At 38.8% G+C, this 26,061-nt stretch overlaps 1 protein-coding gene across 3 annotated transcripts in view; it reads left to right on the top strand.

The window, feature by feature from the left end:
- Positions 1–7,304: 7,304 nt before the first annotated feature.
- WWP1 (WW domain containing E3 ubiquitin protein ligase 1) overlaps positions 7,305–26,061 on the top strand; it is a 57,696-nt gene continuing 38,939 nt past the window's right edge. For 2 of the 3 annotated variants that reach the window (XM_041464347.1, XM_041464346.1), the window contains exon 1: positions 7,307–7,692. The gene's annotated coding sequence lies outside the window, so the exon portion shown is untranslated. Of the gene's footprint in view, positions 7,693–26,061 lie in introns of all 3 variants that reach the window. The other variant, XM_041464348.1, reaches the window with a different exon arrangement.

Here is a 26,061-nt window from a genome sequence, read left to right as displayed (position 1 = left end):
GAGAAGGTTCAACAAAAGACAAAAACAATTTGCTACTCAAACTGATGGATGACTGGTTTACTTAGGCCATGCTCTGACAAAGGACAAACACAAATTACGTTCACTTGATCATTTTCAGTTATGCAACCTAAATAGGGCAATAAAGGAAAAAGGACATAGGGTTTCTTACAACAACCAAAACCTTGATTCTCTGACTGATCTCTAGACCACTACATTTCTCAACATTTTCAACTGAAGCAGAACTTAACCTCTGGAAGCAAAACAAATTCAAAAGCCATCCTGTGCTTACTGTGCCAAAGTACTCACAATGGCCTTCTTTCAGAGACAAATAATAAAAAAGGTAAAAACATTAACCTAATTTCCATTCTCCTCTTCCCTTCTGCTTATATATATGAGAGAATATGGCGGTTCAGGAATGTCTGGTTTTGACTTGCTTTTTGAGCTCTCTTTTGATTTTTATTGACCATCAATTATCCACAGACTATGGGCTGCATAGCATTGCTTTAGGTAGTGCTGCAATTAAATCACATCACCCAGTGAGCACTGGAACTAATGAAGCTTGGTCTCTTAAAGATTTGTTTTTCATGGTTGATTGACTTTGGTGCCTAAGAATGCAAACTCCAACTGAAGCCTTCTCTTATGGTAGGCATTTATAAGAGCTGGCTGGTTTATTGTTTACTCTCTCCCTACTCCCCATTCTCCAGTGGTTAATAGTGTGCAATTTAATGATGTAGCTTTTCCTTTGTCTGCAGGCCTTCCAGGGAACATTTACAGAAGCTTTCTATAATACTCTCCCATGTCTTTTCTCAAGGAAAAATAATTTATCAGATTTACTAGACACGTTTAAAGTTGGCCTCTGAACTCAAAAAAGTTATTATGGAGATTTAAGGGTAATTGCCCAGACTTGGTAAACAAATTCCATGGGAACTGAGGATAAAATAACTTGCCATACTCTAAAACACATTGAAAATTTATTGGTGAGAAAAAATTACAAAGTATTGCCACTGGAATATGAACAGAATAAACCAAACTATTTGCCTTCCCTTATTTAAATGCTCTCCCCATAACTCATGCCTTCTAAACAACCCTATTCTCTCCATTCTCCACCTCAAGGTGAGCTGCTGTGCTCCCACACTCTTCTGTGACTTACCACTTCTGCTGGGATTGGAGTTCCTTATTCTCCATTACCTCTCTCTGTACTCATCTCAGGCACCTAAGTTGCATTCAGCTTACTCAATATTTGTGCTCAACCTCAGCCCCACTTCCAAGCCAGGAGGGCAGGCTTACTTACAAAAAAGTAACCCAGTGTACAACAATAGACTTCCAACAGTGGCTCAACATTTATCTGCTACAATTTCAAGACAGAAGTGAATTTACATTAATATATTTCATGCTATTGTCAGTGGGAAAACAGTACTTGATTAAAAGATAATTATATTTTAGCTGTCTTTCAAATACTTTACAATATGTTGACATAGAATCTAAGGTTTCCGATTTTAGAGAAGACTGTGCAGCACCAGACTTAAAGGAAATTACAACACAATCTCATTAGAATATAAAATGAGATGTATTGGTTTGTAAATTTCCCCCCCACTCCCCAAAAATAAATCTAACACTCTGTGCTGCTAAGAGATAGCACAGAAACAACAACCCTTTGACAAGTTGTTTTCATAGTTTTTAAGGATTTGGCACATAAACCTCTAGACTTACAAGAAGAAAGCAATAAATTGATTGCTGATTCACTGACATCTCAATGATGATTTACAGATCTGAAAAGCTGACAGTATCAAGGTATTGAAATAACTGTATTCATGAATACATTTTGGAAGACATTTGTACACCAAAAAACCCCATTTTTTGGAACTGTAGATGAAAATCAATGAGTTTTAACCCCTCAGTAATTAATTAATTCCTTAAAAATTTAAAACTTTTGATTTAACAATTTTTGGTCTTGGAAAAAAGGTGTAGGGAGAAGAATCTCCTTGTAATTCCAAATTTGTAGGCAAAGAAACCAATATTGTCTAAATCCAGAGGCAAGCAATTTTATTGATTCATACTAACTGGAGTCAAGTCTGCAATTTTTCATTTGAATTTCTCCACAATACTGCTTTAAAGACCTACTCATTTTAATGCAATCAGACACCAAATTGTTGTGAGGAATCAAGTTAAATTAAGCGTACCCAAGGTAATTACTGTTATGTGTTATTTACACTACTACATATACAAAACCCTTATATTACAGACTTGAACATGATTGTGACAAATATTGCACACATATAGCAGAATCCATATCTCACACCTTAAATGAGAAGCAACATATGCATACCTCTGACAGATGGAAGGAAATAAATAAATAGGACTAAATAATTGGATGGTGCAGAAACTAAGTTCCTTAACCACTGTGAAACTGGAGACTTTTAATTATATACAGTAAAAAGTGACTAAAGTAGGATTGTACTCTAAGTGCAACATCAAAAAAAACCACATAACAACATAGGGACAAACCCTTATCCTTTACTTACCATATAAATACGATATTTTTTAAGGACAATATATGTTTAAGGTATAATATTACAGACACAAGCATGTATATAAGTCAAACATACACATAACTATACTCATTCTGCTTTCAGAACATAACAACCATGGAATCTGGGAGAGCAATATGAGAAGACTGATCGAATGCCAAAAGTGCAGACATTCAGTTGTTATAGGGAGTGTTTATTGTCCTGGAACAGGAGCCAATATTGTGCATTGAAAAACCATTGATTAAAATGTCTGAACACTGTTGGGAAGCAGGACCAGAAACTAAAACTTCCCAGCTGCTCTAGCTCATGTTCCCTAGCTGCTGAGTTGTCCGGCATTACTCTGCAGCATTACTTCAATGTGCCTCTGCAAAGCTCCATAAAGCTGGCACAGGAAAGATAATCCTGCTCCCAAATGAGACAGCACTAACTGGTCACAGCCTGACTTGAAAAGAGAGATAGGTTTGAGTTTAGGAGGGCATAGAACACAGATTTTTGTAGGTTCTGAGTTCTCCAACCATGACACTCTAATGCCAGGTGATCACTGCTACCATGTTTCTCCCTGCTTCTGTCCTCACTGTATCTTCTGTACTCTGTATTAATTTCAGGTCCTTTCTGTACTGGATACACCTTTAACCACACTTCCCTGATTCACCCTTCCAGGGATGTTAGGTGACATATTACCTACCACCTGGAGCCCAAACAAATTAGGGGTAAGCCAAGTAGTATTTTTTCTACTGCAATGAAGACATCAGGTGCCTGTTGCCAATGCCTACGAACACAGAGTACATCCACTGGCAGACTTGGGTGACTACACCTACAGGGTTTTGCGGCTTGTGCTCTTGGAGGTAAAATTTATGTTTTATCTAAACCACAATTCAGGTGCCTAAATGCTTTTCTGAATCTGATCCAAAGGAACTTGTCCAAAATTTTTCTTACTCTGCATGAGTTTTGTAATAATCAATCTCCATGTAAAAAAGAAAAAAAAAAAAACAAAAACCAACCAACAATTACCAAGGAAATTTTCTCTCTACTCTCATTAGATACATTCCCCTTTCCCCCCCATCTGGAAATTAGGGCTGAATAAGCAATCAACATAACCATTTGCATTAAAGACCTGTATTATAAAACTTTGCTCATTTCAAACAGAAACCACACCGACTAGTTTTGTGTGCCTTTGCTCAGATAAAATCAGCTTTCATTGGAGTCTATTAATGGCAGAAAGATTTGGTTTCAGCCTCACGTTTTACTACTGCATTACTGTTAAGGAAGTTAGATCATTACACTTCACTCACACTTTTCTACAGAAGTTTTTAAACTATTCTGTAACATTCAGGGATTTTAGTTTTACACAAAGCTTTTGTAAAATGTTAGAGAAATCAAAGGCAAACAGAAATGCAAATAGATGGTATTGTACAGTAATTTAATGGGCTGCGAAAGCCATTAATTTGCAATTGTACTGGTTTACTGCCTATTGAGGTCTACAAGAGTTCTCCAGAAGTATAAATTAAGCAAAACTACTGTCACTCAGACTTTCCAATTAAAGGCTAGCAGAGCTCACTGCCACTCCTGTTTGTGCAGCTACAACAGAGAAACAATTAGTGAAAAGATAAGATACAATTCCAGCCACTGGATACATTCTAGTCCATTAAAACCTAGACATTGCAATAGCCTGTCCGAAAATACATGCTTATCAAATGTACGTGGTTCAAGCATGCCAGAGAAGATCTATTAAAATTTGAGGATAATCACAGTATATTCTGGAGTCTCTTTTATAGAGATCTGGTCTGAATCCAAGTTCTCCAAAACTCTCCTTACTTTGTAAAGAGTAAGGGAAAAAAATGTCAGAAATACACAAGGAGATACTGTTAAAATCTTTCACAAGTATCATAAATTACTGTCTCAGGAATTTTGTGTATAGAAGGTACTCTTATATTTGTTTCAATCTTTATGCAGACCCTCTTGCAAAATTCCAACTTTGGTTGATTTGTTTTGGTAAGTTTAGTGACTTATCAAACCTTACCTGAGGCTAACTTTTCTAGGGGTTAATAAAAACTCTTTATTTCACCCTACAAAGAGCAAAGCTCTAAGGTAACAAGGACACCAGACCTGCGTTAATTTCTGCTAGCCTTCAGCACTGCATGATAGTCTGTAATATTTTCTGGCCAAAACAAAGAAGAAAACAAACAAACAAACAAAGGTGTTTATCTGCAAAATGAAGACAACTGTATTTGCACTTTCTCAGGTATAAGTATCCATGTATAAGTCCGTAACTTGAAGGTTTTCAGCAAGTTGTCAACGCATGGCTTTTAACCATTAAGTATTTAATACTATCAGGGGACTGGAACATGAGTTGGCTCTTCTATGAAGACAGGCTGAGAGCATTGGCATTATTCAGCCTGGGGAACAGAAGGCTCTTGGGAGACCTTATGGCACCTTCTAGTCCTTAAAGAGGCCTACAAGAAAACCAGAGAGGGACTTTTTACCATGTAGATGTAGAGATAGGACAATAGGGAATAGCTTTAAGCTGAAGGATGGTTCATTTAGATTAGATATTAGGAAGAAATTCTTTACTTTGAGGGTGGTGAGACACTGGAACATGTTGCTTAGAGAAGTTGTGGGTGCCCCATCCCTGGAAGTATTCAAGGACAGGTTTGATGGGGCTCTGAGTAAAAATTGGTCTAGTGGAAGGTGTCTCTGCTCATGGCAGGGAGGGTGGGGAACTGGATGAACTTAAAGGTCTTTTTCAATCTAAACCATTCCATGATTCTATGTTTCCATTACCTACTATTCTAAAAGTAGTCAGAAATATTGAAGAGGTATTATAAGGCATTTAAAACCAAACTTGTGGCATTAACAAACTTGTGACATTTTCCATTCATTAGGGTATCAAATGTCTTTTAAGATGCAAGAGTATTTGGAATGTCAATGTTCCCCAGAGTGAGACAAATGTATGACAAAATGTGTTTTGAAACAGGGAGGAGGGAAGCCAGAGAAGCCCATAACTTGTCTACAGAGTATTACATAACTACACACTTTTCATACTTCATAAGGCAAGAAAGAAGCACTTAGAAATTTTACACATATACTAAGAAGTAATGCTCATACTTTCCATGAAGTATCAGCATCAGATTACTGATATTACTAACAAGCAAAGTTTTATAGAAGAGAAATTAACATCTTTTGCAAAGACCAGAGAGAGAATGTTGCCACGTACACCTTCACCCACCCTTTGCAGCTGGGCATATAATGCTACATCCATTTCAATTAGACTGCTTTACCCTAGAAAAACAAACAGCCAGGAAAGTGAGGTGGAGCTTATTACCACACTCTGGAAGTGCTACCAAAATATAGCAAAAATGGTTCCCTGGAGTAAGCAAGTTCCTAATTTTGGACAACCTCAGAACTAAAGAGGTTTCTTTAAATGTAAGATTTAATTGTTGTAGAGAAATTAGCATATGCTGAATTCTGTAAATCAGATGGATTAACTTGGTTAACTTGCAACTAGAATCTAGGTTGCTAACTGCACACAGCTCATCTTACTGCCCATGCCAGATTTTGTGAGTGCAGAGCCCATATATTCTGTTACATTTGCTGTGTACAGAAGCTCAAACTATCAGAGTTTTCAGTCACTTGTTCTAGTATTACCAGTCAAGAGTAGACCAATATTTTTTATTCTAGAATACTCTAAGATACTTTTGAAGCCGAACTGTAAACACTGTTTCCTTTCCAAACTCTGTTTGGAAACTTTGCTTTCCTGTAGATTTTCTAAGAAGAATGAATAGGTTGGAAAGTAGCACTTTTGAGAGCATTCCTTTCATTTCCTGAAGGAATTTACTTGCCCAAATCAGATTGCTAGCCCCCATGCTGTTTTTTAAGAATATTGAAATACCAGACGTTGCTGAAAGTTGCTTCAGGGTCTCACACTGTAAGCTTTTGTTCCTTTCAATTAACAGTAGTGCTGGACTTTCCGGGACAACCACTCAAAGGCCTTGTTTATGCCCGAAAGTTCATGCTATCACTGCCTCCACAGCGTCACGTTGTACGGTACGAAGACAAAGCTTCGTAAGTCTTCAATGTAAGACACAACTTCAGCTTCACATATAACTATACATATATATCACAATATATATGCACATATATTGTGCATATAACTACTTTTGGGTTTGTAAATCCCAAATCCACAGAGCGGCCTGTGGCTCCTGCCAGGGGAAAGCCGGCCCCGCGCCCATGCCGGGGCTGTCGGAGGTGCCGCCGGGCGGGCGGTGTCTGGTCCCGCAGCGGGGCTGCTCTCCCCTGCCTACATCCGTCCGCCCCAGAACGGGAAGGGCTGCACTCAGAGAGGCAGAAGAGGCTCGGCGGTAGAGGACGGGGACCAGCCAGGGGGATCGCGGGCAGGGCTGCTGTCACGGCGGCGGCGGAGGCTCCCGGCGGGGCACAGGAGCCCGCCCTGCCTGCACGGCCGGGAAGGGAGGGCGGGAGGCGGGTGGAGGAGACACCCCCCGCCTTTATCGCTCGCACCGCACCGGGGTGTGTTGGCTCTCCGCGCCGCAGAGGAGCCTTGTCGGGGGACAGCGACTTGCAGGAGCCCTCCTTATCCTGCCCCAGCAGGCTCTGTCCCGCGGCCGGTGCCCCGGGGCTGCAGCCCGGCCCCGCCTCCCCCGAAGTCGATTCCGTGCTCTCGGCTCTTCTCCCCGCCGCGGCGCCCGACTTGGTTCAGCCCGGGGCAGGCGCTAGGAATAAGCCCTGTCCCCTTTGAAGAGCCTCGGTTCAGGCTCGCCTCTTCCCTCCCACCGCCGCTGCGCACTGCTCGGTCCCGACTGGGCCCTCCCGCCGGGGCGGCTCCAGCGGCTCCGGCTCCAGCTCCACAAGTTCCTGCTGCCCGTGCCCCGGGCGCGTGCACGAGGCTGGCCCGGCCGTCGGGGGCGCCGGGCGGGAGCAGCGGGAGCGGCAGCGGGAGCGGTGCCGGGAGGGGCGGGAGGAGGGCTGTTGTGCGGGAGCCGCCGATGCCGCTGTGAGATGGCATCATTCTGCGCGGCGGCGGCGGCGGCGGAGCGCGGCGCGGAGGGGTGAGGAGCCGCCGCGGCGGCGAGAAAGCGAAGAAGAAGAAGAGAGAGGTGGAAGGAAGGAGAAGGAGGCGGCAGCAGCTGTGAGGCTGCGAGCCACGGTAAGGGCACAAAACAGGCTGTGCCGCAGCCCCTTTGGTTTGCGGTCTGGCCCGGCAGAAGCACGGCTGCCGTCCTCGCTCCTCGCCGGCGCTCGGCCGTGGGCAGCCGGGGGGGTGGGCGCTGGACGAGTGCGATCTGTCCCTGTCACCGAGGGGCGGGGAGGAGGGGAATGGGCGTGGGGGCTAAAATGGCGAAGGGAGCCGTAGTGAGGTCTCGGTCTCTCCTTTCCGGCACTTCCACTCGTCGCACCCCTCGGGCTCTACTGGCGGGGGGCGGCGGCTGTTGCTTCTCCCCTCCCGATGCCCCGCATGGTGTTCGGAGAATTGCTGCTTCCCTGCCGTCTCCCACTCTGGCTCCCGTCTGGACAGGGCTGAGGGCCTCTGGGCCCGCACCTGGCGAGGGGAGGGAGGGTCGGGGCTGTGGTGAGCCTGTGTCTGTGTGGGGCGGGGGGAGAGGGAGGGGGAGTGTCGCCGGTGTCCGGTGTCAGGCGAATAACCTTGTTTATTCCTGTCTACGGCCTTTGCGAGGCTGACTGGGGGCTGAGTCGTGACCTGTGTCAACGCTGAGTGGATTGCGAGAGGCTTTAGTGGCCAGGAGTCAGTGAGGCAGAGCTCCACTGCCGGCCCTGGCTTGCTCATGTGCGGGGTGAAAGCAGAGGAGAAGGACATTGTCACGTTTGTGTTCACCTTCCTTTGGTGAAGCCGGAGAGGGAGGAGGTGAGGAGCCGAGGAGCCGTGACCCCTCCCCTGCTGTCGCCCCTCACGGTGCCAGGCGCAGGGAACACGGGGTGTTCTCGGTCAGCGCTCAGGTTTTAGGTGTCTGCTTGTCTTTCACCTGTGATGGATGTTTGCCCGAGCAGACTGTGTGAAGACCTCAAAAGACCTGTTTGTGTCATTTATCTTTGTTTATGTTGTTGCAAGATGTTACAACTCAGTGTGTTTATTTACTTGATTTTATTTGTAGTTGTCTTATTTTTGGAATGATACCAATTCTCATCCCAGTTTAACTAGGATGATCTAGGTCTGCTTCCAGATCTATAAATGTTTAAATTGAACATCAAAGAGAGAAAAGGACTTAACACCATCTAATTATTTTAATGGGAGGTCTTCGATGTTTGGGTGAAACTGTAAAAAAAGGTATTCATATTTCAGTTGCATTTTCACAGGGCACCTGTGTCTTATAAAAAGTAATCAGGATGCCGTGCATTGAAAAAAATCTCAGGTTATGCAAGTTTAATAATACTGGTTTACTAGGAGATGCAATCACTGACTGCAGGTAGCTGGGTTATATATGGTCATACCTGTGAAAGACAGTATGATCTTCATAGTAATAAGTCTACTCTTAAAATTGGTATGTTGGTTTAATCTCTGCAATATAGAAACAAAGGGACTGATACTGGCTGGGATAATGCTTTACTAACTTGAACTGGTTGTATATTTAAAAAAAAAATTTCTATGCTGCCTTATCTGCGTCCGTGTTGGTCAAGGTCTAAAATGAATAGCAATTTCTGGTCAATTTAAATACTAATAGAGATTAAATAAATTTACTTAGAGAAAAAATCTGAGAAGTTTTTACCTTTTCATAAAAATTTTACGTCCACAAAAGCATTGTTTACTTAGATTCATGACAAAGATGAAATGGGGCAACTAGAAATACTTTTGGTTGATGCTGCTTGTGAACTTGTGGGTTTAGAATCCCTTTATCACCTCTTCAGTGTGGATTTTGAGCTATATTTTAAAGGTCTAGCCCTGTAAGTGCTTCTATCTTGAGCAGCTTAGAACTATCCATGGACTTTCCCCAAAGACACTGTAGAATAATTCCCTTAAATACAAAATTATACTTGAAAGCTTGAGAGCTTTGGGACTGATTTATTCTCTTGGTATGGGACACTTTGTACCAAAAGAATACGGATTATTTTTGTTTGTAAAATAGTTTACATTGGTTGCTAAATATCAGTGAAAAAAACCACTATGTCAGCCAGTATGTTTTTGTTAGAGGGTTTTCAATAAAGTTTAAATAATCACTTTGCCTACAAGTGCTTCTTAAATCACAGGAATACTGATGGAGTTCAGAGCCAACCCCTTTTCAGGAGTCTGTGGAACCCTTGGAAGGAGAAATTTCTGCTAGATTTACTGCTTTTGATCTTGCTTTTTATCTTTGAGTATGAAGTTGGAAATTTTGATAAGTTGGAATTTCTACCCACTTCCCTGTTGTTTCTTATGAAAGAATGTTTGTGGGGAAAGAGATTTCATTCTGGGTTTTGAACAGTAAGAATCAGGAGTAAGGATATACAAGAGGGAGTTGGTATCACATTCAGTTTCTTTGTGCTTCCTATGCCATTAAAACATTAGACTTGAAAACTAAGGTGCCATGATCAAAATATCATGACCTAAGCCATGCCTGTTAATTGGAAATGGCTTCTCTTTGTGCACTTAAAGCAAATACTCATTGTTAGCTTAAAAAAAAACCCTTGCAACCTAAATCCCTCACAAAAACCCCCAAGTTCATTTTAGAATTGAGTTGAGATAATGAAGTGTGAAGGCTAGGTGAGGTAGTGAATGGAGTGATAACCAAAATTAGTGCTTTCTGCAACCTGTCTTTAAGTGATTCTTGTAAGCTACTTTTAGCTGTGTTAAAAGACTCTTAGTAAAGACTGAAAAGGGGTGCAGCTACTTATAAAAATGTTCTATATTTTAGACAAGCCTTGTACTGCACTTGCCTGCTTCTGCAGTGTAACATTTACCTGAATTTAAAAAAAGATATATACAAAACAAAAACTCTTCTGTCTCTGCCAGAAAATCAGTTGCATAGTGACTCAAAATCAGAAAAGCTGCTTCAGTGTGCCTATAATAAAGTATGTAAACTGGGGCAGGATTCCCCAGTTTCTATGGTAGTGTCATATTAGCAAAAATCCTGTTATTTTTCCTGTCCTTGTGGAACTTATAAACCAGAACTGCTGAACTCTTCATTTGAATTCTGAGTTATGCAATAGAGTGACACTCTTCTATATTCTTAGGTCTGTGTCCCAACGCATGCAGTAGGAGCTGGTTACATCCAGGTCCTTCTTTCAAATTTTGTTGCCGTTGCATTAGTCGGCCACTTTCTGTGTCGGTGTTCATTCAGATGTACTGTAGTAGGCTGGAGTTCTCCTGTTGTTACATAAAGGCCATAGGTAAGGATCACTGGAAATACTGGAGGTGTCACCACTGTTTTCTTGAAGAAAATTAATATAGCTGGAAAGAAAATCTCCTCTACTTACCAGCAGGAGTTGGGAGTGTCCAGAAGAGGCATTCCAAAGGCTTATAAAAAAAGAAGTCGTTTTAGAGTGGTGCACCTTCTTTCCCTGCCCTGCCACTCTCCCCAGTAGAACACTGACATGGCACAGTTTTTTGCTAAAATTTGCTATGATACCTTTAAGAGATGGTGAGAGGGAGTTTTTGTTTTTAGTTGCTTTTTGTGAGTGAAAAGCTCTAATTGCTGCTGCTTGTGATATGTATTTGCTGTGTTTGAGGAACTGCTAGTTTAATCAGAAGGGTATTAAAGTTTAGCTCTGTTTTCCAAGTGTAGTGTTGCTTTAGAGGGAAACACTGGAGATTCCAGGGAAGCCATCAACTGTCAGAGTGGTTATAGGATGTCAGAATTGTTTACAGGGGAGAGTGCTAGGTTTGTTTTTGTTTTGTTTTGTTTTTTTTTTTAAATTTCTTAGCATTGCAGGGAAAGTATGTCAGGAAAACCTTTAGGTTTCTTTTACATATAAGTCTACTAATTATTGCACATATAGTAAGAAGCAATTAATCATTGGAGGTTTACATGAGTATACTGATGTAATTCTATAGCAGCCTATATATGGCAAAGAAACAAATATATTTTGATTCCGTCTCCCCTCAGTCAGTGTCGAGCACTGTGTAAATTGTTAATCTAATGTAGAGTTTGATAATTCAGTACTGTCAAAAAAATCACTTTTAAAATCCTGTTAAAAGAGAGTGGCTTTGGATTTAACTTACAAATTCTACTGATTTTGAAGTCAAATAAAATTTATTGAGCTGGTTGTGTTATTTATTATGGCTTTTGACTAAAAGTCATCAATAAAATTGGAGTGAAGCATGTGTTTAACAAAGCAGATGATATTCTTTGGTTTTTATTAACCACCATTTTTCTTTTCATTGGAGTATGTTAGATATGCTTATGTTCTGCTTTAAGTGTCTAGCATATGAGCATACTTAAATGTAACCAATTCAAAACCTGAATACTTTTTTCTGAATAAAATTATCTGTTACACAGTAGGACAATCTCTTGATTTGTCTTACATGTAAATGGCACTGAGAATGCAAATGCATTTTAGTAACTGACCACTAAAGTAGTTCAAACAGCACAGAACTACTCCCATCTACTTTGATTCCATTAGGATTCTAGGCTTATTTTGCAGGATATTGTCTTGAAAATAGAAGAAAGCAATTTAAAAACTGATGAGAATAGGAAGATTCTAAAGATAAGCAGCAAAATAATTCTGGTAGGAAGATTCTAAAGATAAGCAGCAAAATAATTCTGGTTTATGCATTTAAATGTCTTCACCTTGCAGCCTGAAGTGGGCAGAGGAGAGCTCTCATCTGTGCTTCTGTGAGCATAGAGAGCAGTAAACAGGATACTCTGCACACATTTCTCATCACTGGGGTTTTTATCCCAGACCTTTTGCTGTAAGATCTGAATGGAGCTGGAGATTAGCAGAAGAATCCTTTAAAAAAGGAAGCAACTGAAAATTTTTACCCGTTCCTCATATAGGTGGGTGAAAAATATAGGAGGACTTTGGATTTTATGTGCATTTCAAAGTAGCCAGAAATTTCTCAAATGTGTTTTAAAATGGGCTAAAATAAACAGGAAAGATAAAGTTGATAATCTGTAAAATTGCACAATATGCTTTGGCATCAGAACTGAAAAAATAACACATGTCCAGTTTTGAAACAGAGTGCTATGGCAGTTCTTGAGAAATTCAGAAGGACTTTTTTTTGTTTATTGTTTGTAAGGATGAAGTAAAACTGCTGAACAGATCATGATACTTTAGTCTTAAAGCTGACCTTGTTTTTATTAACTGGTGTACCAAAATTACATACACAATCCTCTCTTGTATTTCCTAGTGTCTATGATGACATAAAATTATGTTTGTAAACATAAAAATTAAAAAGCAAAATAAAATATAAGAGGAAAGCTCAATAGAAGATAAATAGTAATAGGATTGGCAAACTTCCCTTTCTCCTCAGGTTAAATTGTGGAAACTGCTTCTTCTTAAATTTCAGTACCCTTTTTTCCTCCATTCTGGGCACACTTTATTTTCCACTTCCAGCTATCTTTGTAAAGTGTTATCTTTTTAAAAAATGATCACTTTTCTTACTTAGTAGCTGAAAAGATTTTGGGCTTAAAAAAAAAAAAAAAGAAAAAGAAGATGTTTTTTGACTTTAAGATGCCAGTTACAAGGACAGGAAAAAATCAGTTAGTATTGAAAATCTGGTGGAAGACTGATATCTGTTTGTCATTCCAAAATAAAATAAATCCCTGGCTGAGTGTCTTGTAAGAGATTGCTGACAAAATGTTGTCATGGGTGGTGACTTAAAATGCATTGTTAAGGGAAGGGCTATGGGAAAGAAGACTATTTGGAATCTTAGTTCATAACATGATGAAAAGTCTTCTGCTAATGACAAAATTGGTAGTGAAATTATTTATTGAGTAGTGAACCTTTAGTTGGAAATAGCAGTGGGTAGTGTAATATTTGGTGATAGGTACATTTTTTGTGTTAACATAGTGTTGGAAAGAGTAGCTACAACTATTAAATGAGGTGTAATGAAGTATTTGGTAACAAGAACCAAACATAGTTAAGAACTATTTTATGAAAATGTCCCATCAGAAATGGAGTAAAAATCTAAATGCTATTTTTGTATTATTTATGTAAGCATATTTGTTACTATTTTATGGTAAATGGTTTTGGGAATCTCCCAGATATTTTACAAATTAACTGGTTTCTTTGTTGTTTGTATTCAGTGTTGATCAGGAAAATGTAACTGATTCAGGAGAAAACTATCAGAGTAGTACATCTTCTGTGCAAATAAAATGAAAAGTGTTGTTAATTTATAGCATTAATAGAAAATGAAGAGAGGCTTCTAGCAGAGGCTCACAGAACCCAAAATATTAAATATATTAAGAATATTAAAAATAACTTTCAGCCCATGCTTTTAATCCTGTGTCATACAACTAAACAAAGAGGTGTTAGAGTACACTTTGAAAAGTTGTGGAGGGTAGTTTATCAATAAGTAATTCTTACACAGTTCAGTTGAGATTGACTGATGTATGATTCAAAATAAGGAGTAAACAGACAAGGAGAAAATCCATTGCTAAGAAATAGGGATTTTAATAAAAAAGGTCATACAGATTGTACTTCAGTACATGAACTAAATGCATTTTAAAATTCTTTCAAAGAACAAGTTAGTCTAGACTGCCCACTGTAGCCTTTTTTTGTTTATGTTTTTTTTTTTTTTTTTTTAAATATAACTGACAGGGACAGCCTACTTTCAGAGTTGGTTGCTGTTCTTGTCTCTTTTGTATAAATCTGTCATGCTGGTTGCTTCAGTTTCAATGCTTTAAAGGCTGTAAGAAATCAAAATTGATTAAATAAATCTTTATTAGCAGAGACATACTTTGGGCTTATTTTCCCTTTATATTCAGGAAATATATACAGGAATATTTCCTTATATTCCTGTTCAAATCCTGCATATTTGAACATTTTGTGTTTCAATCCCTTCCTTATAACAGAGGGGAATAAGGAACATTTTTCCAGATGTTTAGTGACACTCCAGTTTAAAAACCGGTGTTCCTAAAGGTTGATATAGAAGATGTAGGAATAAACTAAAGCATAAAACAGACAATGCCATCATGCCACTGTTTCTGTGCACAGTGCATTCCTAGCTTGAATGAATGCTTTGTGTATTTTTTCAACTTTTCTGTGTTCTGCCCTGTCTTGAAAGCTGTGCAGTACAACTGGGGAAGGCACAAGAAAGGACAGCAAGAGGAGGAGAGATTCATATGGATGAATCTTAGAGAATGACTAAGCGTTTTTAATGCTCTTCGGGCTGAAGGCCTGTGGGTTGACCATATCATGCAAATGTATATTTTGTCGGTAAAGGATGCTGGAGATGCTTTTCTCTTGCTCATCTTTCCTCTAATATCAACCCCCACAAGTCCCTCAAAAATCAACCTGAATTAGGGAATATCTCTGACATCCTTCAGTGGGAAGCTGGTCTTTTCTGTGCACTTTTTGTAGCCACCGGATTTCAAGGCACTGTTGCTCTCAAGACTAAGCTGTTAATCATTTTAAGATTTATAGTTTAGCTTTTCTCTAGAGAGGATACTTTTAGAGAAAGTGTGTTTTCATTCTCTGTTGCTTTTGTAATGATATGTTAAACTTAATATGCAAGGTATTATTGTGGTTCAGTATTGGCCCTTGCAAAGTCAAACTTTGGGCCCTTCTGGTAAGACCTGTGTTTTATTAAATTTTCATGTTCTCAACTTGTGATTTTTAATTTGTAGTTAAATTTTGGAGTCAGATTGACTCAGACTAAAATTGGATTGGAAAATAATTAGCAGAAACAGGCAACTCTTTGTTTTAAGATGTGAGAATTATTCATCAGCTTAGAGCCTTGGTAAGGATCAGGTTGAATTCTCTAGCACTGTAGAGACTGAAGGGCTATTTTTGAAAAAGTAAGTGACAGTGCTTGGCTGAAAGCTCTCAGGTAGCAGTAGGTAAGATTAGTGCAGTCTGTGACTGGAAGTAGGACAGACATGTTTTAGTGTTTTAACACTGCTGAGATTGACAGCTGGAAAGAGCCTTGCATAGCACTTTTAAAAAATCAAATATTCAGAGAAAAGAGAGTGAGAACATGCAGTGAATTCTACTTATACCTCTTTGAGCTATTTTTTGAGATAAAGTTACTGGTGAGAGGTGGATCACATCAAATGTCTTACTGACAAAAATTGTGCAAAACCCCTTCTGCCACTTTCTCATAACACTGAGGAGGCTTCTCTTCCCCTCTTTGAATTGTTGTTTTTTTGTGTCTTACCAAAACAATGGGGAGGTTGGGGAACTATTTTGTGGAGCAGTAATAATATATTTCCCATTATTGGTATTCCTTAGTCACCTTTTTTCATATCCTATAAAAACATAGTGGGGGGATGTAACAGTAACAGCAGCGCTCTTGGTTAATGTCTTTAAAGTTGTTCCATGTTTGCTAATTTTGCTATGGCTGCAGTAGAGATGTGTTTACACCAGTCAAAGCTATTGTAACTAATAAGGTGGTGCTGACAGACACAAATTCCTGTGAGTGGATTTTATAAGCTATCTGGGCAGTCTTGGTATGTGCTCAGGCTCTCTGCCTGTTCAGTAGCTCATACTTCTCCATTTTCCATGTGGTGAAAATAGGTTACCTATATAGTTTAATATGGAAGTACCTATATGTAACTAGGTAAAGTTTTCTGTTTGCAGTGTAGGTACACTAAAATCTGCCCATATTTTAGCAGTCTGTCTTAATATATTTACTTTACATTGCTCTTGATGCAAGTCTGATGAGCAATAATTTATACCAAGCATTGGGATTCTCCATAGCAGAAGACAACCCAGAAAGGCTTGTGTAGCTAGCACATATTGTATTCTGGCAGATATGAGAACTATTCAGCTAAATATTAGAATTAAGGAGAAAATATTCTTCCCTGATTTCTTGACATATGTGTTGACCTTTAACTACCATTGTTCTGTTCAAGAAACCTGGAAGTTGTTTACTCTGTTTGTTTCACTGTGTGTGTATATTTATCTGTAACACACAGAGGAGGCATTGTGGTATTTTTCATCATTTGGCATTGTGGTAGGACCTAGAAGCATCACTGTGATTAAGATTTGCAAGCAACGCATACTGTAAATATTTTGCTGCAAGTTGCTCTGTAGCAGTGGAACTAGGTTCCATACAGACTTTTCATACAGTTACAATTCTTTGCTTCATGTGTTGTCCTAGACTCTTCTTATTTGTAATAAAAAAGGCACTATGCACTGCTGCAGCTCAGAGCTGCATTCAGAGCTTTCTGTGGTGTTTGTGTACCTTTTGAGTCAGTCAGTGTAGAGAGCTTGAACTCACGCTGCTGCCTTTGCTCAGCAAGAAAATGAAATTGTCTCTTTCCTCTGCTATGCTGTTGAACTTTGTGAAACTCATGGGAACTTGGTGTTTCAGAAGATATTATTTCTCAGTTTATTTAACTGGATCTGGTGGTGAACTGATTCACTTAGAGGGATGGAGATGAAAGGAAGATGGGGAAGAGGCAGGTGGACCGTATGAGTCATGCATGCGATGTTTGCTTGGGAGAACAAGGCTAAAAAGGTCCAAGTGTAAGGCAGAACAGAACAGGCAGATGTGTGCAGTGGAATCATAGTAATTTGTCTGGGACTCTTGCATAACACTTAGAAATAAATTTTTTTGTTAACTTCTGTAATGGTACTGTATTTTTTCTTAGACCCTTATATGAGGCTGGTATTATGTTATAGATAATGCACAGATCAATTCTGCAGCATTTGTAGCAATGGTCAGTGAATGTACTTGAAAAAAATGCAGAAAATACTGTTTGTATATAACTTTCTCTCTATATCAATAGCAGTAAATGCAGGTTTGGTTTCTGAGATGGAGGGGTGAAAAATGCATATAGCTTGGCTTAAGGAGGATAAATACAGTAATATTTATATCAGTGTGAAAAATGTTAGAATTTGTTCAAAGGAGGAGTAGAAAGCATGACCTATGAGGGGCAGCTCAGGATACTGTGTTTGCATGGCTTAGATGAAACGTAGAAGTGATGTCATTGCTGTCTACAACTCCCTTATGATGGGGAACAGATAAGGAGGTGCTGATCTTCTGGTCCAGTGATAGGAGGTGAGGGAATTGCTTAAAACTGTTTTGGTTTGGTTGGTTAATAAGAAATTCTCTGCTGAATCATGGAATGGCGTATGTTGGAAAGGATCTCAAAAGTGGGGTCAAGCACTGGAACAAGCTCCCTAGGGAGGTCATGGCCCCACACTGTCTGTTTGCAAGAATAAAGTAGAATACAATATTTCAATTGGCAGGGACCTACAGTGATTATCTAGTCCACCTGCCTGAACAGTTCAGGGCTGACAGCAAGGTAAACTATGGTGTTAAGGGCACTGTCTGAATGGCTCTTTAATACTGACAGGCCTGGGGCATAGACCACCTCTCTAAGAAACCTGTTACAGTGTTTGACCACTTTCTCAGTGAAGAAATACTTTCTAATATCAGGTGTGAACTTCCCCTGACTCAATGTTGGACCATTTCTGCATGTCCTCTCACTAAACAACTTGGAGAGGCAATTAGCGCCTCCCTCCCCAGTTTCCAGTCAGCAGACTTGCTACTGGTACATTCAACTCCAGTATATCCAGATAATTGATATAAATATTGAAAAGGACTGGCCCTGGAAACTGAGCCTTGACGAACAGCACTGGGACGGGTCACCAGTCAAGTGTAGTCCCATTTGGTACAACACTTTGAGCTCTGCCCTTCAGACAGTGTTTCACTGAGCATACCATGGGCCTGCTCATCCCACAGTTGGGCAACTTGTCCTGAAGGATGTTGTGAGGAACAGTATCAAAAGCCTTGCTAAAATCCAGAACTATATCTGCCACCTTCCCTTCATCTGCAAGGTTACTGGCCTTATCCTAGGAGGATATAAAGTTAAACAGGATCATTTCAAGATCACAGCTGCCAAGACAGCAACCTACTGTCAAATCCCCCACAAGTCCTTCTGTACTCACAAATAGCAAGTCTGGGAGGGCATCTTTTCTAGTTGACTCACTGAGTACCTGTGACAAGAAGTTTCCTCCTACAGACTTCAAGAATTTCCTTCCTCATCATAGTGGTAGGGTGCTCTTGATTGATATTAATTGAAATCTTTTATAAGGCAAGGGCTACAAATTCATGGGTTTCCCCTAGAGTGCCTCGAGAATAATTCATCAGTGATTATATCCTGGCTGGGGTATCAGTTGTAGACACCCACTGTAATAACTCCTTTTCTTCCGTACCCCTAATCCTTTCTCAGGGGCTCTCAATTACATCATCACTAGCTGTAAGGCTGTGCAATCAAACCCTTGCTCACAAACAGACCAATTCCTCCACCTTGCCTGCTCTGCCTATTGCTCCTGAGCAGCCTGTAGCCCTCCATCCCAGTGCTCCAGCCATGGGACTCTTCCAACCAAGTGTTACAAACATGGATAATATCATGGCCCTGGGAACTGACCAATCCATCCTGTTCAGGAAACATTCAGACAGTGCTCTGAGATACTTTTGACTTTATGTTAAAAGATGTTTAACTTTTGTGTTGCACTGCGTGGAGTCAGGAGTTGGATAGGGTGATCTTCAGGGGTCTCTTCCATCTCAGGATGTCCTGTGTTTTAAGAAGAGTTACAGTTTGCTTTCCAGTTCAGTTCTCTGTCGGTCTGCTTCAGGGTTGGCAACTTGGAACTTAGTAACAAAATATTTACAATGTATCAGGGACATTGAAGTATCTCTGGAGAAGCTGTTGGTTTACTGTCAGGGAAAACTAGTGCCTTGTCCTGTTGTCAAGGCCTCATAAACCTTGGAGGAGGAGAGTGCTGAAGCTGAAATTGTACTTCTGTGAAAGCAAATCCTAAGGAAGCCACTACTGTATCCATACCCACCAGTATGTACTGTGGCCTTGGCAAAAGACGAGAAATTAAATGCTCCTGTATCCCTGACTGTTCTGGCTGGTCTGAAGATCCACTCCCAAAAGTATGTTGATGAAAACAGAAAGAATGAGAATATTCTCATAGCTTTCTTCTCATTTGTTTTGTTGCAGTGCTAATTAACAAATTTTGGTCCTTTTCCAGATCTCTCGGTCTCAAGTAATTATCATTTTTTGGGGGGGATACTTGTAAGCTGTTCTTAGATAAAGGAGTGAGGGATACTGTAAGTTGAAAATGGTTTTGGTAGTACATTTGAGTTTTAACGGGAGAAACAAAACATTCTGCTGGAAGAAGCTATCTGGGCGTCATGGTGGACATGAGGCTGAACATGACGCAGCACTATGCCATGGGGGCAGAGAGGGTGGCCAGTTCCTGGGCTGCATTAGACAAAGGATATCTATCAGGTTGAGGGAGGTGGTCCTTCCCTTTTATTCAGCACTGGTGATGAGGCCACATCTGGAGTGCTGTGCCCAGTACTGAGTACAGTACAAAGGAGATGTGGATGTGCTGGAGAGAGTTTAATTAAAGGCTATCAAGATGGTTAAGGCACTGGAGCACCTCTACTTAAAAAAAAAAAAAAAAAAAAAGTTTCCAATATTCACTATTAGCACAGAGTATGTCCTACAGTTACAAATGTTTTGAACAGTACATTTTACTGTCCTTTAAGGTTTTTCAGATCCGTTTGTATAGGTGATATTTATATGCCTGATGAAATAGGTATTTTTTTAACATACGTATTTTAAACCATCAATACCTAAGGAATTGGAGTATGTACTAAAGGTATCTAGAGGAATCTTATAATCTTGATAAGTAGCTAAATATTCTGTTAAATAGTTTCAAGTTAGCTTTGCATTTTTATAAACTATCCTCGATTTTTTATTTAAGGTAGAGACCTACATTTCAGTCCATCAGTATTTGTCTGACTCAAGTTTAGCAGTAGGTACCACAGAAAATAATTTCTTGCTCAACAAACAATGGTCTTTACTACAATCCTGTCCTAGAAGTGCTATCACTCTGTGTTTCCATTGTATGAGAAGAAAAATCAGTGTTCTTAGCATTATTTTAAATAATCAGGGCAAAAATTATTTCCATTCCTAGTATTTTCTAAGCTATTAAACAATGACTTAACCTACTATTTATCATACTTTAGCAAATGGTGTCTCATAGTTGAGGAGGCTGTTCAGTACTACTCACAGCATCTTACAAATTTACTGGCTAATTATTAAACTTACTCTATGCTTTATGATTCTGAATACATTTAGTACCATCTTTTGCATTCAGCTTGAGCGTAGAACTATTGCTTAAGTTGTTTTCACAGGGATTCTGAAAGTTAATAATCTTTCCTTCATTGAGCATATCATCAAATAAATTAGGATTTGTAATGTTTCAGGTTCTTTAGTTTCATGCATAATTTCAAGACATAGGTAGAAAACCTGAGGGTAAGCATGCATGCTACTTTGTTCCATTCTTAAATATTTTTTATTTTGTAACATATAGGTTTCATGTGTACTTTTTTGTTGAATAATTAAAATATCTCCCAGAAAATTTTTAGATTATATAGGTATAAAATGCAAAGAGAAAAATATACATAGGACTGAAATTTAAAGGTAGTAAAGGTGAAAACAACAAAAAAAACAAGGGGTTAAAAAAACAGGAAGTGTTTAAATTCATGCAGATAAAAAGGTATGGAATTGGCTGCTTGGGGCAAAAACAGAATACCAGAAGATGTGGAACTTGGTTTAGTCTGTGAAAAAAAAAGAAAAAAAAAAGAAAAAAAAAATAATATTCCAATGTCATATAAACAGATCTATTAAGTTAAATTGAAAGAATCCAAGACATTCAGGGTAAGGCATCCAGATTAAAAATCAAAGGTTAGAGCTGTTTGAGTGACTTGGACTTTGCTTTTCTCTCATATGTCTAGCAGGAGTCACGCATTGAAGCACTGTTTACTGGGCTTTGCCACTGAGCCATTTCTTTCAGTGTATCTGTACGAATGACAAAAACCCACCTGCTGCTTAATGGTGCTTCATTACTCCATAGTTCTTGTTCAGTTCATTTACTTAATTTCAATTAACTGAAGCTTGTCAAGGCTTTTATTTGACATTGAAAAAAATCTCTTCAGTGTTTTTGCAACTTCTAGTAATTTAAAATGGGATTTATTGCCTGCTTAACTATTACAATGTGTTAATTTACAGCTTTATATACCCCTTTTAAAGTCCTTGCGAGCCAGAAGAATTTGTAATGTGAAATAATTAAAGCAATAGTATAGCTAGGCAATATTTTCCTTTTCTTAAATTTTGTTATTATGTTCAAACAATTTTGGTTCCTTAGGAGTGAGTGTAACAGAGTGCATATGTGAAAGGGTTCTTCTAAGTAGCTGAAGCATGTCAAGGTACCATTTTGCCAGCTTTATGAGTATTTTAAATTCTGGCATTCTATTGAAAGGAATCAAACCAGCAAGTATTTTCATTAAGTGTGTAAGATGTCCATGAATATACTGGAAGGTAGTGTTCACAGGAGTAAGGTTGTTTTTTCTTCCCCCCTCTTCCCCCATACACCAATTAATTTCTGATTAATTAAAGCTAATACCTTGGCTTACATGATGTCTTGCCTGTATCCCTAGTCCATTGCACCTAAACCAAAATTTGTATTGGGCTTCACTGTATATTCCTGGTTAACATATATTTGTTCAGAAAAGGGAATGGAACTGCAGACTTTCTGAATTGGCCTGAAATAGTAAATCTTAGAGGAGGAGAATATCTAAAATGGAGGAGGAGAGATGAAATTTTTGTGAAGAACAAATTAGTTTTGTCTTCAACATGAAGCAAATGTTCAGTGGTTCTCAGAAGGCCCTACTGGTGTTTGTGATAAGTATTTCCATTGCTTCTTAAAGTGGCATTTGGTTTGTAACATTTGAGGAAAGAAAACTTTAACTTCTCTCTTTGCCTATGTGTAAATATTACTGTAATTTTTACTTTTGATGATCAGAACTATCCATATAGGGAATGCCAAGTCTTAGATTTTTTCTTTTGTTAATGTTGCAGAGGGCAAGGAGAATTGTAGAAGTGACTTTACCATCTTGCTCAGTGCAAGAAAGGCCAACACATTTTTGGGTCTACAGATATTATTTCTCCAGATCTGTTTCAGATCTGGTTTCTGTTTGTGCATCTTAAATTACTCAGGTGAAAGTTTCCTGATTGCAAAGGGAGAAATCCTTAATTTTTTAAATGCTAATAGAGTTACTGGTTCTTTCTGGAAGTGATACAGTTTTGGTTTTTTTTTTTTTTAAATCCCAGTTAATTAGACATGTGTTCAATTAGCTGTGACAAAATCATCAGCATTTTTAATGTTGATAAATAGTGAAATGGACTTTTCAATCAGAATTATGTTGAATAAAAATTCTGGAATTTGAAAGTCTAAAATGGAAAGAAATTGATGAAGAAACTTACTTGCATCTGACATAAGAAAAGACACTTTTTCCTTTTTTTTTTTCCTACTTCTTATTTTTACATCAATAAACTTGCTTCTGATCCTATACTTGCTGATTTTCATTGGTGTGGTAACTCCCTTCCCCCTACCCCAGCCTTGTTTCTTTGGTGGAAGAAGAGGGCCTGGAGGCAGGACTAGAAGTGTGGATGATTTTCTCTGCTACCCAACAAAGTGGAACAACGGTCTTTTCCTGCAAGATGCTCACACAGGGTTGCTTTGCCACCCTGCATGCTCTCCCGTGGGCAGAGTTTCCTTAGAATCTTTCCTTCCCATACCTCACACAGAAGATCAGAACAGCTACAGGACAGAGATTCTGACACCTGCAGCCTCCTGAAATCACTGTTCACTTCTCCAACCTTTAGCATTAATTGACCTTTTCACATTAATGAATTAAAGTGGAAAAAAAATTAACTGTTTTTTGTGATGGGGTTTTTAATATGTTATGAAATGATATCACAGGTAATTGGACCATACTATCTTGGTACTTCTTTGTGTCTTATTCCTAGCTTGATTCTTGCGGTATCATATGGGTAAGGAAGTGGTTTTCTCTCTTGGTGGGTGTACTCTTTTATGTCTGAGTGCCTTGATTATTCATTAAATATCTCTTCAATTACTCGTTCAAAGCAGCAGGCAATTTATAAATGTGTGTTTGCTGCTTCAGTGATACTTCTTAACTTTCAGCTTTACAAGAAATACCTGCACTAGATGCACTCATTTCCAAATAAGTAACACAATTTAAAATGCGCCTGCTTAAATTCTTTGAATAAGTAATTATTCTACTAATGACTGAAAAATAAATAAATGAAATATTCACTGTTGTTGTTCCCTTGAATTTCTGACATTTTAATAGCATTTTGAGATTTGGAGAGTTTTGTTCACAGAAGTATAAATTTTATAAATGTTGTTATTGTTAACAAGACTGACTTCCATGAAACTGTTGATTCTCATGGATTAGGAAATGATCCTCTATTTTTTTAATAGACTTCTATGTTGTCCATTCCATGGTTTTGCTTGTGCCTTATTTTGTCCTAATCAATCTGTAGTTACCCAAAAGAATATATACAACTGAAGTAATATTAAAATATCAGCTGTAGGAGTTAGTAACTAGATTGTACTCTTCCAATTGATGTAACAGTTATGTATGATGAGGGTGGTTTAGACAGAAGGGTTGTGATCACTGTGGTCTTCATGGGGCTATCCAGAGTCTCTCAGTGAATTTTTGTTGTCCAGGAATTTTGATGCTGGGCGTGATATTTGTATGTGTTGATGAAACAGTTCTGAAAGTAAAACTTCACATCCTTCAGGGCAATGAAGTTTTAGCTAGAGCTTGAATAAAGAGGTGTAGCAAGTTAATATTTGGGAATGTGTGGTGGTTGTAGCCCTGTCAGAATTAATCCCCTCATTTTCGGGAAGATTATAAATACAAAGATGGTGACTCTTACATTGCTATATGTAATCCTATTTTTAAGATTATGTAAAGATAACCTCAAAGATTTAAACCCTTAATTGACATATTCAAGAGCCAAACTGGGAATTTATTTTTAGAGACAAGAAAAAGGGATTTAGGGATGGGGAACAAAAAGTTTGTCTGTGATGCAAGAAAACGGTAAATATTGCCCCTATGACATAGTGTTCCCTTCTCCATTAGTGGTAAGGGCTTGCATTATTTGAAATATGACTTTTTAAATTGTTTAGTTAGAAAATCCTCATCTTTCAGTGTTTCTTCACCATCTGTGTTTCTTTTTCATGGAGACTTTTTTGTAAATTAGATCAAGAAAATGCATGTATTTTGCTTTTGACATTACTCTGGATGTGAAAACTACTCAGTCCTCCTAATGAGTATTTTCACTTTGCTTGGTCTAATTGCCATCCTGTGTATTTCTGCAGATGAGACAATGTGTTTACTTGAAATTTTGTTTAGTTTTGGCCATGCAGATATAAGTCCTTCTGGCTCATCAAGACAGGAGTTTACTAGTCCTGGAAACTTTTAGATTTTCAGTATTAGAAGAATCCCTACTAGAACTTTCAGAAATCTTCCTTAGCTTATAAAAGGTTTTACTTCTAGTAAAATAAAAAAATTATGGTAATCCCATCTTCATGTAAGTCTATCAGTTCTTCTACATAAGAGACTTCTTTATTGTCCCTGCTTAGTTTCATTCAGTATATTCATGGTCTCTCTGCAGCAGCCTTGCTCCCCAGAAACCCGAGATTTTTGGTAACATTTATGTCAACACTCTTTACTTCCAGTCTTTGTTAATTTTGGACTGCTCTTTCATGGTATATTATCCCAGGAGAGCTTTTAGTGTCTTTTTCTTAAGTATGACAATCCCTACTAGTACCTTACAAAATGTCAATTATACTGTTTTTGTCAGCACTGCAAACAGTTCCTGTGATAGAGTTCTTGTCCGGCGTCTCACCTCACCTCTGCTCCCTGCCATGTCTGCACCAGTAATTTTTCTGTCAAAGATTGAAGGGCCAAGTTTTGGATTATGCTTCTCTTTTTTAATTGTGCAGCAGCATTTGTCATATGTTCAGACCAGCCTTTAGGGACTAATAGACATTCAAAGCTCTAGATAAAATTGTTCATCTTGTACAATCTAGTTTGGCTGACTTTTCTTCTTGAAGGCTTTGTTTACCTGGAGTAAAAAAAATGTGTTTGACTAGAAGTGAGTATGACCCAATGTGCATCAGACAGTGAAGACTCTTTTGTTTGTTTTTTTAAAAAATATTAACATTAGAGTGACTTTTTGGATCTTGAATGAAAATGAAAATGACAAACACTGTAATGTGAGAAGGCTGTCTCCTGAAAGAACCAACCTGCATCTCAGCTGATTAGGCAATAACTTGTTAATTTAAAAATGTTAGTAGCTGAGTTAGTGATGAAAATAACGGATGACTGAAGCCTTAAATAAACTTAATGTTTCCTTTCTCCTTAATTCCTAACCAGTTCTTGATTTCTAATCCGTTAAGAAAGGATGAGTGGGCTGCAGCTGTTAGAATCTTTGGAACATGATGGAAACTGTTAGAATCTTTGGAGCATGATGAAAACAGAATCAGTCAGTTCAATTAATTTGCTCTGTTCAGTAAA

Source organism: Pyrgilauda ruficollis, unplaced genomic scaffold (genome assembly GCF_017590135.1).
Source record: "Pyrgilauda ruficollis isolate IOZ18807 unplaced genomic scaffold, ASM1759013v1 scaffold18, whole genome shotgun sequence".
Classification (NCBI taxonomy): domain Eukaryota; kingdom Metazoa; phylum Chordata; class Aves; order Passeriformes; family Passeridae; genus Pyrgilauda; species Pyrgilauda ruficollis.
Note: the sequence above shows the minus strand (reverse complement) of the source record. Positions and strands in the feature narration are given on the sequence as shown.